This window comes from Chiloscyllium plagiosum, chromosome 19, assembly GCF_004010195.1.
Source record: "Chiloscyllium plagiosum isolate BGI_BamShark_2017 chromosome 19, ASM401019v2, whole genome shotgun sequence".
Taxonomy (NCBI): Eukaryota; Metazoa; Chordata; class Chondrichthyes; order Orectolobiformes; family Hemiscylliidae; genus Chiloscyllium; species Chiloscyllium plagiosum.
Genome location: NC_057728.1, coordinates 57119679 through 57133195, shown reverse-complemented (window position 1 = coordinate 57133195; position 13517 = coordinate 57119679).

Here is a 13517-nt window from a genome sequence, read left to right as displayed (position 1 = left end):
TGAGAGATGACTTAGTAGAGACATATAAGATGATCAGAGGATTAGATAGAGTGGAAAGTGAGAGCCTGCAACAGTAGTAGACTCACCAACTTTAAGGGCATTTAAATGGTCATTGGATAAACATATGGATAATAATGGAAGACTGTAGGTTAGATGGGCTTCAGATTGTTTTCACGGGTTGGTGCAACATTAAGGGCTGAAGGGCCTTTACTGTGCTGTAATGTTCTATGTTCTAATTCATCAAAAGTTGAAGAGTTAGTACTCCACGAAAAGTGTTCAGTGACACAGTATTTTGTAGTAATTGATACATATTATAAGTGTACTTAGTGAAATTTGGGTGAGTTTAATTCATGCATGTGTCAAAATCACAGGTTTACAGAGACTGGGTACAACGTAGCTACTCTATGCTGATTTTTGGTTTGATCAATAGCATCTTGGCCTGAATATTCATACCACCGAAGTCTATCGGTATTGATCTTGTGAGTCTGGAGGTTGCAGACAGTTTCATGTATCTCGGCCTTGCAAATTCCTGATAATGTTTTCATTTGATAGTAAAATCAGCACTTGCTGTGGAATAGCTGAATTGTGTTCAAACGAGGAATTTCTCAATCTGCCCAGAACACCAAAATGATTCTACAAAGCCTGTTTTCAGTATATTCATCAACAGTGGAGAATCCTGGACAATATGCTGAGCAGGAGAAAAGCTTGTACAGCTTTTATTATGATAGGTATTGATTATATTTCTTGGCAGGATAAGTTATTGACTGAGGTGCTGGACCTCTAACTACACCAACTCACTACTATGCGTTGACTTAGTTCTTTCATTGGATGAATGACAATTGGATACCTAAAGACCTTCTCTACAGTGAAGTAGCTGCTGATTTGCTTAGAATTTTATTAATGTCTCCTAGCTTTGGATTTCCTACAAGTGAGAACACCTTTGTCTACCTTGGTGAATCTTTTTTTAAACTTATTTTAAAATCTTCTATCAAGTCACGTTTTTTCCCTTACAAAGAATTTTAGCCTGTTTAGTCTTATTTATCCTTTTACACGATAATTTTTAATGTAATTGAATAGTGAAGCAAATAGCAATGTGCTCTTTTCAGGAAACTAATAGTAAAGTGATGTATCTTGAAAGTTCTGTGTTTCACTGAATTTGCTATGTGTTTTGTATAAGTTGGGGCAAGTCCATTACCCTTGCTGTTCCTTTTTATAAGAATTACTATTCCTAATGAAGGCGGCATATCCCTTAAACAACAGTCTCACTGCTTATCAAAAAGGTTAATTGCAGTGCAGATAGCAATGAGAGTAGCATCATTAAAAGCTCTATTTAAGAGACGCAACATTTTTTTTGTATATTGCAAATGGTTATTTTTAAATGACAGTAATTACTTACGATACCTTTGCATGTTCTTCATGAATTCTATCTGATCTGACACATGGCTCCATGGTCTGTAACAAAGCAGATTCTGAATCAACTGCATCCAGAGCAGGGATTTAACCCCACAATCTGATCCATACCACCAATTTAACCATCTGAATTCCTCAAGAAGTCCAAGTAGCTGTGGCAGGATAAGCTTTGCTACACTTCATTAATAGCATAAAGCTCTGGAAATGGTTAGAGGTGCTATTTTATTTCCATCTCGCGGCTGACGAAGAATTTCTCCCACTTTTACTACCTGTTATGTGTATATGTTCAAATAATTTACAAATTGATGCTCCATCTGTTTTGACTTCATTACAAGTGGGCCTTCCTTAGCCATCAAGTCCTGGAATAAGATTTGAATCTGGACCTTCTGGGTCAGATGCTACTCTCTAATTCTCTAACTGATACTACGTAGCCTCCTTTACATAACTGAAGTATCCAGAGATGTTCTCAGTTTTATGAATCAAACACATGAAGTTCAGCCACATTGGGACAATATTAGGACAGATGGCTAAAAGCTTGGTCAAAGTGATATGTTTTAAGGATTGTTACTCTTTGTAATTCTCTCCCTGAGCCCTGCCTTAAAGAGTTTAAGAACTAGGTAGCAGAAGACCTGGCCACTACTATTAGAGAACATGCAATTGGGGATGTTGAAAATACATGCAAATATTTGGGTTGGTTGAGATTAAATGGAGAGGTATTTGAAAATGATTTTTTAAAACAAGATGTTGTTTAATTGAGTACCAGTGGTAAGGCAATGAACAGAAGGTGACGAGAACAAGACTTGCTGCAACTAAGTCTAACTAAGTATTTGCAGCATTTGACTGCACTTAGTTTATGCAAAGTAGAATATGTTATAATAACTGGAAACAATGGAATAACAAGTTGTAGAAATAAAACAATAATAATTTGAGCATAAGGAGCTGAGGAAGGTGTAGTTTTGGGCGATGTCACGGAGATGGAAATAAACAATTTTAGTTCAGTGATTTTACAGATAATTGGCCAGGTGTTTGCAAACTGTGGTGTAGCTTCAAGTGTCAGGAAATGTGATGCAGTTAGGGGCTAAGAACAGATTATAATGGAATCAACTGCTACAATTCCCCGAGAGACCGTTTCAAATTTACAGAAATGCCATGTTGAGTTTTCATATTATAAAATTTGTTGTAACAAAGACTTAATTCTAAATTGTATTTGAGCAATTGCTGACTCTCCCTTCCTCAACATCTCTTTCCATCTCTGGGAATAGACTGGCCATCTCTACTTCAAGCTAACCGACTCCTTTAATTGCCTGGGCAATACATCCTCACATCCTGCTTTCTGTAAAAACTATGTTCCTTTCTCCTAGTTTCTCAGTCTCTGTCGCATTGGCTCAGATGATGCCATCTTCATTGGGGGTGGGGAGGCCTCAAATGTTCATCTTTTTCTTCACCCAATGATTCCCTGCCGCCATGATTGATAGGTCCTTAGCTGTGTCTGACCCATTTCCTGAACTTCTGTCCTCAGCCCTTCTCTTCCTTCCCACAACACCAATGGATCCCCCTGTCCTCACTTTCCACCCTACCAATATCCACATCAAAAGGATCATAAGCTGCTTTTTTCACCACCTCCAGCAGAATGCCACCACCAGTACATGTTCACTTCCCTTCCTTTGTCAGCATTCTGCAGGGATGGTTCCAGCAAACCTGATCCACTTCTTAAAAACAACTTATCATGAGATGTGGGCATCATTGACTAGGCCAGCATTCATCACCATTCCTAATTACCCAGAGAGCAGTTAAGAAGTAATCACAACTGTGCATCTGAAGTCACATGTTGGCCAGACAAGATAAAGATGACAGTTTCCTTCCCCTTAGGTCATTAGTGAACCAAATGGGATTTTCCTGACAAGCAACAATGAATTTGTGGTTATCATTGGATTCATTTTTTTAAAAATACAAATGTCACCATTTGCATGGTGAGATTTGAACCTGGATCCTTCAATGGTTTCAATGAATAGTGTACTAATAATGCCACCAGGCCAATACTTTCTCACACCCAAGACCACCCCAAACCTCCATGTAGCACTGGGCCTGTTTATGTCCTCCCTCCTAGCTATCCAAGGATGCAGACACACCTTCGCATTTCACTCAACCTAGTCTACACTATTTACAATTGGTATCTACACTGGGGAGACAAAATGCAGACTGTGAGATCACTTTGTGCAACACCTACATTTTGTCTACAACAATGAAAGTTTCTGGTTGCCTCTCAGTTCAACACACCACTGTGTTCCCTGGCCAACATTTCTTGCTCAGGCCAGAGGTAAATTAATATGATTTCATAGCCATTACAGAAACATGATTACAAGGAAATCAAAACTGAGAACTTGGCATGCAGGGAAACACAACCTTTTGGAGAGACAGGATGGATGGAAATGGTAGTGTTGTACTATTCCTAAAAGAAATGAGGATGCTTGTGAGGCCTGGTATAAAGTCTGGGCAGAGGTTAAAAAAAACAAGGAAAGAAGACATTGGTAAAAATACAGACTTCCCACAAATGCTTGTCACTCTATGGGGAAAGGCGATAAATCAACAAATAATAAGAGTATTGAAAAACAATAGAGCAATAATCATGTGTGACTTTAATCTTCATATTTATTGAGTTAATCAAATTGCAAAGGTTATCCATGACAGTCAATTCATAGAGTACATTAGGGCTAGTTTTCTTGAGCAATATGTCTGGACCCAACTAGGGAGCACGCTGTCTTGGTTCTGGTAATAGGTAATGAGGCAGGTTTAATAAATTACTTTACAGTAAAAGATCCCCTGGGAAGTAGTAATCATAACATGAGAGAATTTAATGTTTAGTTTAAGAGTGAAAATCTTGGGTTAGAAACAACTGTACTTAAAGGGAATTATAATAAAATGAGGATAGAGTTAGCTAAAGTGGACTGAATGGGTAGATGAGCAGGAATGACAATAAGCAAGCAGTGACATTTCAGGAGGTAATTCATGACAGTCTGCAAAAATACATCCAGTAAGGAGGAAAGATTCTGAGTGACAAACCAACCACAGCTAATCCAGGAAGTTAAGGAGAGTTAAGTTGAAAGAAAGCATGTATATAAGGAGACTAAAGTCTGTGATAGTCCTGAAGACTGGGTTAAATTCAGAATCCAGAAAAGGAGAACTAAAAAGATAATAAAGACAGAGAAAATGCACTACCAGGCAAACCAGTGAGGGATATAAAAACTGACAATATGAGTTCTTTACATATTTAAAGAGAGAGAGGTCAAAGTGAAAATAGATCCCTAGAAAATGAATCTGAGGAGACAGTTTTGGGGAATAAGGAAATGGCAGAGGAGTTAAATAGCTTTTGCATCAAGTTTTATGGTTGAAGATACTTTGAACATTCCATTAATACTAACAAATATGGAGGAGGGATTAAGTAGCATCACCAAAGATATATTACACAAACTAATGGGGCTAAAGGCAAATAAGTCCCCTGGTCTTGATGGCTTCCTTAGAACATAGAACAATACAGAATAGGCCCTTTGGCCCTCGATGTTGCACCGATCTGTGAACTAATGGAAGCCCATCCCCCTACACTATCCCATCATCATCCATGTGCTTATCCAAGGATTGTTTAAATCTCCATAATGTGGCTGAGTTAACTACATTGACAGGCAAGGCATTCCACGCCCTGACATCTGTCTTAAATCTATCACCCCTCAATTTGTAGCTATGCCCCCTCGTACAAGCTGATGTCATCATCCTAGGAAAAAGGATCTCACTGTCCACTCTATCTAATCCTCTGATCATCTTGTATGTCTCTATTAAATCCCCTCTTAGCCTTCTTCACTCCAATGAGAACAGACCCAAGTTCCTCAGCCTTTCCTCATAAGACCTTCACTTCAGACCAGGCAACATCCTAGTAAATCTCCTCTGCACCTTTTCCAATGCTTCCACATCCTTCCTGTAATGGGACGACCAGAACTGTACACAATATTCCAAGTTCAGCTGCACTAGCGTTTTGTATAGTTGCAGCATGACATTACTGCTCCGGAACTCAATCCTTCTACTAATAAAACCGAACACACCGTATGCCTTCTTAACAGCACTATTAACCTGGGTGGCAACTTTCAGGGATCTATGGACATGGACTCCAAGATCCCTCTGCACATTCACACTACCAAGAATCTTTCCACTGACCCAGTATTCTGTCTTCCTGTTATTCTTCCCAAAGTGAATCACCTCGCATCTGTAATGAACTCCATTTGCCACCTCTCAGCCCAATTCTGCAGTTTATCCAAGTCCCCCTGCAACCTGCAACACTCTTCCAAACTGTCCATTACTCCACCAACCTTAGTGTCATCTGCAAACTGACTAACCCATCCACCTATGCCTGTGTCTAAGTCATTTATAAAACAGCATGGTCCAAAACAGATCATTGTAGTGCACTATGAGTAACCGGACCCCAGGCTGAATATTTTCCATCAACCACCACTCGCTGCCGTCTTACAGAAAGCCAGTTTATAATCCAAACTGCTATTTCACCCTCAATCCCATGCCTCTGCATTTTCTCCAACAGGAGAAAGTGAGGTCTGCAGATGCTGGAGATCAGAGCTGGAAATGTGTTGCTGGAAAAGCGCAGCACGTCAGGCAGCATCCAGGGAACAGGAGAATCGACGTTTCGGGCATAAGCCCTTCTTCAGGAATTCCTGAAGAAGGGCTTATGCCCGAAACGTCGATTCTCCTGTTCCCTGGATGCTGCCTGACCTGCTGCGCTTTTCCAGCAACACATTTCCAGCTCATTTTCTCCAACAGCCTACCATGTGGAACCTTATCAAAGGCTTCACTGAAGTCCATGTACACCATGTCAACTGCCCTACCCTCATCCACATGCTTGATCACCTTCTCAGATAACTCAATGAGGTTTGTGAGACATGACCTGCCCTTGATGTAACCAAGTTGACTATCTGCAATCAAATTGTTGCTTGCAAGATTATTATAAATCCTATCTGTTATAATTCCTTCCAAAACCTTTCCTACAACAGACATAAGGCTCACTGGTCTATAATTGCCTGGGTCATCTCTATTGCCCTTCTTGAACAAGGGCACAACATTTGCAATCCTCCAGTCCTGTGGTAGTAAACCTGTGGACAATGACAATTCAAAGATGAAAGACAAAGACTCCAAAACCTCCTGTCTAGCTTCCCAGAGAATCCTCAGATAAATCTCATCCTGCCCAGGGGACTTGTCTACCTTCACTCCTCCTAGAATTGATAACACCTGTTCCTTACTAGCCTTGATCCTTTCTAGTCTAATACCTCGAATCTGATTCTTCTCCTCTACAATATTCTACTTTTCCTGAGTGAAAACCAATTAGAAATATTCATTTAGCACCTCTCTGATCTCCGCGGGGTCCATACACAACTTCCCACTTCTCTCTTTGACTGGCCCAATTCCTACTCTAGTCATCCTTTTATTCCTCACATACCTATAGAAACCTTTACAGTTCTCCTTTATTCTACCTGCTAAACACTGCTCATGTCCTCTCTTTGCTCTTCTTAACTCTCTCTTTAGCTAATCTGTAACTCTCCACTGCCTCATCTGAACCATCTTGTTCCAACGTCACATAAGCCTCCTTCCACTTAACAAGAGATGCAATTCCTGTAGTAAACCAAGGTTCCTTTACCTTATCACTTCCTCCCTGCTTGATAGGGACATACCTATCAAGGACATGCAACATCTGTTCCTTCAATCAGCTCCACATTTCGATTATCCCCTTCCCTGCATTTTGCTACCCCATTCTATGTATCCTAAGTCTTGTCTAATTGCATTATAATTGCCCTTCCCCCATCTATAATTCTTGCCCTGTGGCATATATCTGTCTCTTCCCATTGCTAAACTAAACGTAACCGAATTATTGTTACTCTCTCCAAAGAGTTCACCTACCACTAAATCAAATACTGGCTTGGTTCATTACCAAGCACCAGATCCAGTGTGGCCTTCCTTCTTGTCAGCACTTCAACATACTGTGTCAGGAAACCCTCCTGCACACATTGGACAAAAACTGATCCATTTGACAAACTAGAGTTATAGCATTTCCAGTCTAGATTAGAGTGGTGCTGGAAAAGCACAGCAGGTCAGGCAGCATCCGAGGTATCAGGAAGATCAACGTTTCGGGCACCACTCTAATCTAGACTCTAATCTCCAGCATCTGCGGTCCTCACTTTTGCCTGATTACCTTCCCCAACATTGACTGGAAATGCTAAGTCCCCCATAGTGTTCACCCTGTTCCTTTTTGCTCCTGTGCAGAATCGTTTTGCTGATCCTCTCCTCCACAGCCCTGGAACTCTGCAGAGGCCTATCAAAAACCCCCAGCAGTGTGACCTCCTCTCCTGTTTCTAACTTCAGCCCATATTACCTCAGTAGATGAGTCCTCATCAAAAGTTCTTTCAGCCACCGTTATACTGTCCTTGACTAACCACACCTCCCCCTCTTTTACCGCCTTCCCTGTTATTAATGAAAGATCTAAACCCTGGAACTTGCAACATCCATTCCTGATGCTGATCTATCCATGTCTCTGAAATGGCCACAACATCAAAATCACATGCACCTATCCATGCTACAAGCTCACCTACTTTATTTTGAATACTTCTAGCGTTGAAGTAGACACACTTCAAACCAGCTTGCTATCTGCCAACACATTCCTATGACTGTGAAATCCTGTCCATCCCCTCCCTATTCTAATCTTCCTGTGCACTGGAGCTACACCTCAGTTCCCGTCCCTCTGCTGAGCTCGTTTAAACCCACCCGAATAGCACCGCAAATTTCCCACCTAGGATATTAGTACCTCTCTGGTTCAAGTGAAGACCGACCTGTTTGTTGAGGTCCCACCTTCCCCAGAATGAGCCCCAATTATTCATGTACCTGAAGCCATCCTCCTGCACCATCCCTGCAGCCATGTGGTCAGCTGATATCTCTCCCTATTCCTTGCCTCACTATCACGTGGCATGGATAACAAACCAGAGATAACAACTCTTTTTTTCTAGCTCTCAGCTTCCACCCTAGCTCCCTGAAATCCTGCCTTACATCCCTATCCCTCTTTCTACCTATGTAGTTGGTACCTACATGGACCACAACTTGGGGTTGGTCACCCTCTCCCTTCAGGACCCCAAAGACACGATTCAAGACATCATGGACCCTGGCACCTGGGAGGCAACACACCAACCGTGAGTCTCATTTGTTCCCAACAAACCTATCTGACCCTCTAACTATTGAGTCCCCAATGACTAATACTCTCCTCCTTTCCCTCCTTCCATTCTGTGCAACAGGGACAGATTCTGTGCCAGAGACCTGGACCCTACTGCTTGCCCCGGTAAATCGTTCATCCAGCTCCCACTCGAGTTCCTTAACGCAGTCTTGGAGGAGCGAAAGTTGGGTGCACTTCCTGCATATGTACTTGGATGGGACATTAATGGCGTCCCTCACTTCAGACATGATACAGGAGAAACGTTCCTTTCCCTGCACTGCCATTCTTCTTAGGATTCTAAAAGAGGGAGCTACAGAGGTAGGGAATGCATTGGTTGAAATTTTCAATAATCGCTCCATTCCAGAGAAGATTGAAATACTACTAATGTGAGCTCCCCTATTCAAAACGGAATGGAAGGAAAAAGTGGGTAACTAAAGGCTGACTAGCCTAACGTCTATTTTTGGTAAAGTATTGCAATAGACTATTGAGAAAGTAATAGAATATTTGGAAAATCATAATTTAATCAAATAGTCAGCTTGTCTTATGAAAAGGAAATCATGTCTGACTAATTATTAGAGATTTTCGAGGAAGTCTCAACCAGAGTCAATAGAGAGAATAAATAGACGTATTGTAGTTGGACTTCCAGAAGGCATTTGACAAGATACCTCACAAAACATTGAGTAATAAGATAAGAGCCCGTGGTGTTGAAGGTAGTTTATTGGCATGGATAGAGATCTGATTGATAGGAATCAATGAATGGGATAAGGGGTCCTTTTTCAGGTTGCACGATATGGTTCCACTTTGGGCGAACTGTCCGTGTGAGTTTGCATGTTCTCCCTGTGTCTACAAGGGTTCCCTCCGGGTGCTCCAGTTTCCTCCCACAATCCAAAGATGTGCAGGTCAGGTGAATTGGCCATGCTAAATTGCCCATACTGTTAGGTGCATTAGTTAGGGGTAAATATAGGGTAGGATAATGGGTCTGGGTGGGTTACTCTTTGGAGGATCAGCGTGGAGTTGTTGCACCAAAGGACCTGTTTCCATACTGTAGAGAATCTAATAAAAAAAAGCCTAAGTGTAGAATATAAAGGCAGAAAAATGTTCAGCTTTACAGTTCTTGTTAAGTGCTCCACCATAGGCCTGATAGCAAGATATAAGTGCCCTTCGCTGCATTGTCACTGCTAGAACAAAAGTCGCCATTTTTCCATCTTACCACACTGACACCCTCCTCGCTATAAGTCCTCAATGGACTTTGCCAATGCAGATGCCACTGGCTGCCTGAACTTGACTCTACCACTACCATGAGTCCACTTCATGCCCACCTCACCAATGCAGTCTCATTTTGGGCCCAAACGTACTTCTGCCACCACTTCCATTAATCTGCGCTGGATGCAGATACAGACACTACCAGTAACCCAAACTCTTCTCTGCCGCAGCAGTCATGAGTCAGCACTAGGACTACATTCTGGATTAGTGGTGCTGGAAGAGCACAGCAGTTCAGGCAGCATCCAAGGAGCTTCGAAATCGACGTTTCGGGCAGTCATTGTTTTTACCACTAGGACTACATTGTCGATGCAGAAGCTGCCGGGACTGCAAACTTGCTGCCGCCACAATTCCACACTGCTGGACCGACTCCAATCTGGGCCCACTTGAGTCTGCACAATGCTTGCATACTCACCACTACCAATGCTGTTGCGACCGGCAACAAGAGGTAGTAAAAATAAGTGGGGAGAAAAGGGAAAAACCACAAACAAAGTGGATGAGTGCCAAACTCACAAGTACTACTACACCATGATCTTGCCAGAAGATTATGTTAATATATTGTAGCCAAATTTGCAGACTACGCAAAAATGAATGGGAAGGCTGGTTGTGAGAGAGATACAAACTGTAGAGATTGATGGATTAAGTAAGTGGACAAAAAGTTGTCAAATGGAGTGTAATGTGAGAAAATATGAAGTTGTTCATTTTGAAAGGGAAAACAAAAGAATGGGATATTATTTAAATGGAGAAAAATCTGCAGAAAGCTGCACACAAAGGGAGTTGGGGTACTTGAGGAAGCTAGCACACAGGTGCAGCAGGTAATCAGGAAGGTAAATGGAATGTTGGCCCTTATTTCAAGGGGTTTGGAGTAAAAGAGTAGAGAAGTCTTCCTACAACTCTATAAGGTGTTGATGAGACCACACCAGAGCACTGTGAGCAATTTGGATCCTGTTATTTAAAGAAAAATTTGTTTCATTGCAGGCCATTCAGAGGACATGCACAAGGATGATCCCCAGTATGGAGGGATTGTCTTATCAACAAAGACTAAACTCTATTCACCAGAGTTCAGAAGAATGAGAAGTAATCTCATTGAGACATGTAAAATTCCTAAGGGGCTTGACAGAGTAAATGCTGAGAGGATATTCTTCCTCATGGGAGTATCTAGGATCAGAGGGCATAATCTCTGAAGAAAGGAGTGCCAATTTAAAATACAGGAGGAATTTCTTCTCTGAAGATTGAGTGTCTTTGGGACTTCTGTCACAGAGAAGTGGGGGTAGAATCCTTTTGTATATTTAAGGCTGAGATAGATTCTTGATCAGAAAGGGTATCAAGGGTTATGGGGAATGGGCAGCAAACTATACATAAGGAGTATCAGACCAGCCATGATCCTGAGGAATTGGTGAACAGGCTTGAGGGGACAAATGGCCTACTCCTGTTTCTATTTTTCATGGTCTTATGGCCTGCTGCGAGGCTCAGGGCAAACTGGAAGAACAATAACTCATTTTTCACTTGGGGCCTTTGCAGCCTCAGGACGTAATGTTGAGTTCACTAATTTTAGGGCCTGAACACCACCTTCCCTCTCCTATACCCACCCCTATTCTTCTGGTCTAACATGACATGGGGTGCTTTCAACATAACCAACTGATTGTCACCTACCACTTGTCCCTATTATCAGTTATATCCATCCTTTTGTCTAATCTTTGACCTCACTCTTGAGAACTCAGGAGTTCCAAGTTAGATAAATCTCCCAGCCTCCTCTAAATCCTCATGAGATCAAATTTCAATTTCAGCAAGAGCTCCCTCCTGTTTTCTGAACAATAAAGTCTAGTTCAGCTACAGCCCTGGTAACACTCGCAGCATACCTTTTGGATGGCAGCATAACATGATATTCTCTCTGATATTCATGGATTGATAGGGAAGCCTATAACCTGACCTCAACAATGACTTCCTCTACCACTTCTTATGGAACAGGAAACATTAGTTTCCTATTTTTAAATAGAAATGCTAATTATCTTTTGATCTGAACGCTTTCATCTTTAAAGCTAAATAGATAGTTTACAACAGTATTTCTTGGAACATTTATGCCAATACACTTTTTTCTGAGAGTTTCAAGACCATATCATGGTATACTCAGACTGCATTCATTGTCTCCTTGCATGGATACCTTACACTTGTTGTGGTTCTGTTCGCTGAGCTGGGAATTTGTGTTGCAGACATTTCGTCCCCGCTCTAGGTGACATGCTCAGTGCTTGGAAGTCTCCTATGAAGCGCTTCTGTGATGTTTCCTCCGGCATTTATAGTGGTTTGTCTCTGCCGCTTCCAGTTGTCAGTTCCAGCTGTCTGCTGCAGTGGCCGGTATATTGGGTCCAGGTCGATGTGTTTGTTGATAGAATCTGTGGATGAGTGCCATGCCTCTAGGAATTCCCTGGCTGTTCTCTGTTTGGCTTGTCCTATAATAGTAGTGTTGTCCCAGCCGAACTCAAGTCGTTTGTCATCTGCGTGTATGGCTACTAAGGATAGCTGGTCGTGTCGTTTCGTGGCTAGGTGGAGTTCATAGATACGGATCGTTAGCTGTTTTCCTGTTTGTCCTATGTAGTGTTTTGTGCAGTCCTTGCATGGGATTTTGTACACTACGTTGGTTTTGCTCATGCTGGGTATCGGGTCATTTGTCCTGGTGAGTTGTTATCTGAGAGTGGCTGTTGGTTTGTGTACTGTTATGAGTCCTAGTGGTCGTAGTAGTCTGGCTGTCAGTTCAGAAATGTTCTTGATGTATGGTAATGTGGCTAGTCCTTTGGGTTGTGGCATGTCCTCATTCCGTTGTCTTTCCCTTAGGCATCTGTTGATGAAATTGCGGGAGTATCCGTTTTTGGCGAATACATTGTAGAAGTGTTCTTCTTCTTCTTTTTGCAGTTCTGGTGTGCTGCAGTGTGTTGTGGCCCTTTTGAACCGTGTCTTGACGCAACTTCTTTTGTGTGTGTTAGAGTGGTTGCTTTCGTAGTTCAGGACTTGGTCTGTGTATGTGGCTTTCCTGTATACCTTTGTGGTGAATTCACCGTTCGGTATTCTCTGTACCATCACGCCTAGGAATGGGAGTTGGTTGTCCTTTTCTTCCTCTCTAGTGAATCTGATTCCTGTGAGTGTGGCATTGATGATCCGGTGTGTGTTTTCTATTTCTGTGTTTTTAATGATTACAAAGGTGTCATCTACATATCTGACCCAGAGTTTGAGGTGAATTTTCAGTAAGAACGTTTGTTCTAATCTTTGCATTACAGCTTCTGCTATGAGTCCAGAGATGGGTGAGCCCATAGGTGTGCTTTGATTTGTTCATATATTTGGTTGTTGAATGTGAAGTATGTTGTGAGGCACAGGTCCAGTAGTTTGAGTATGCAGTCTTTGTTGATAGGTTCCCCGTCTTGTTGTCTGTTCTGTATGTCCAGCAGGTTGGCTATTGTTTCTCTGGCTAAGGTTTTGTTGAAAGAGGTGAACAGTGCCGTTACATCGAATGAGACCATAGTTTCTTCCTTGTCTCTATGTATATTTCTGATGATGTCCAAGAATTCCTGTGTTGACTGTATAGAGTGTCTGGATCCGCTGATCAGGT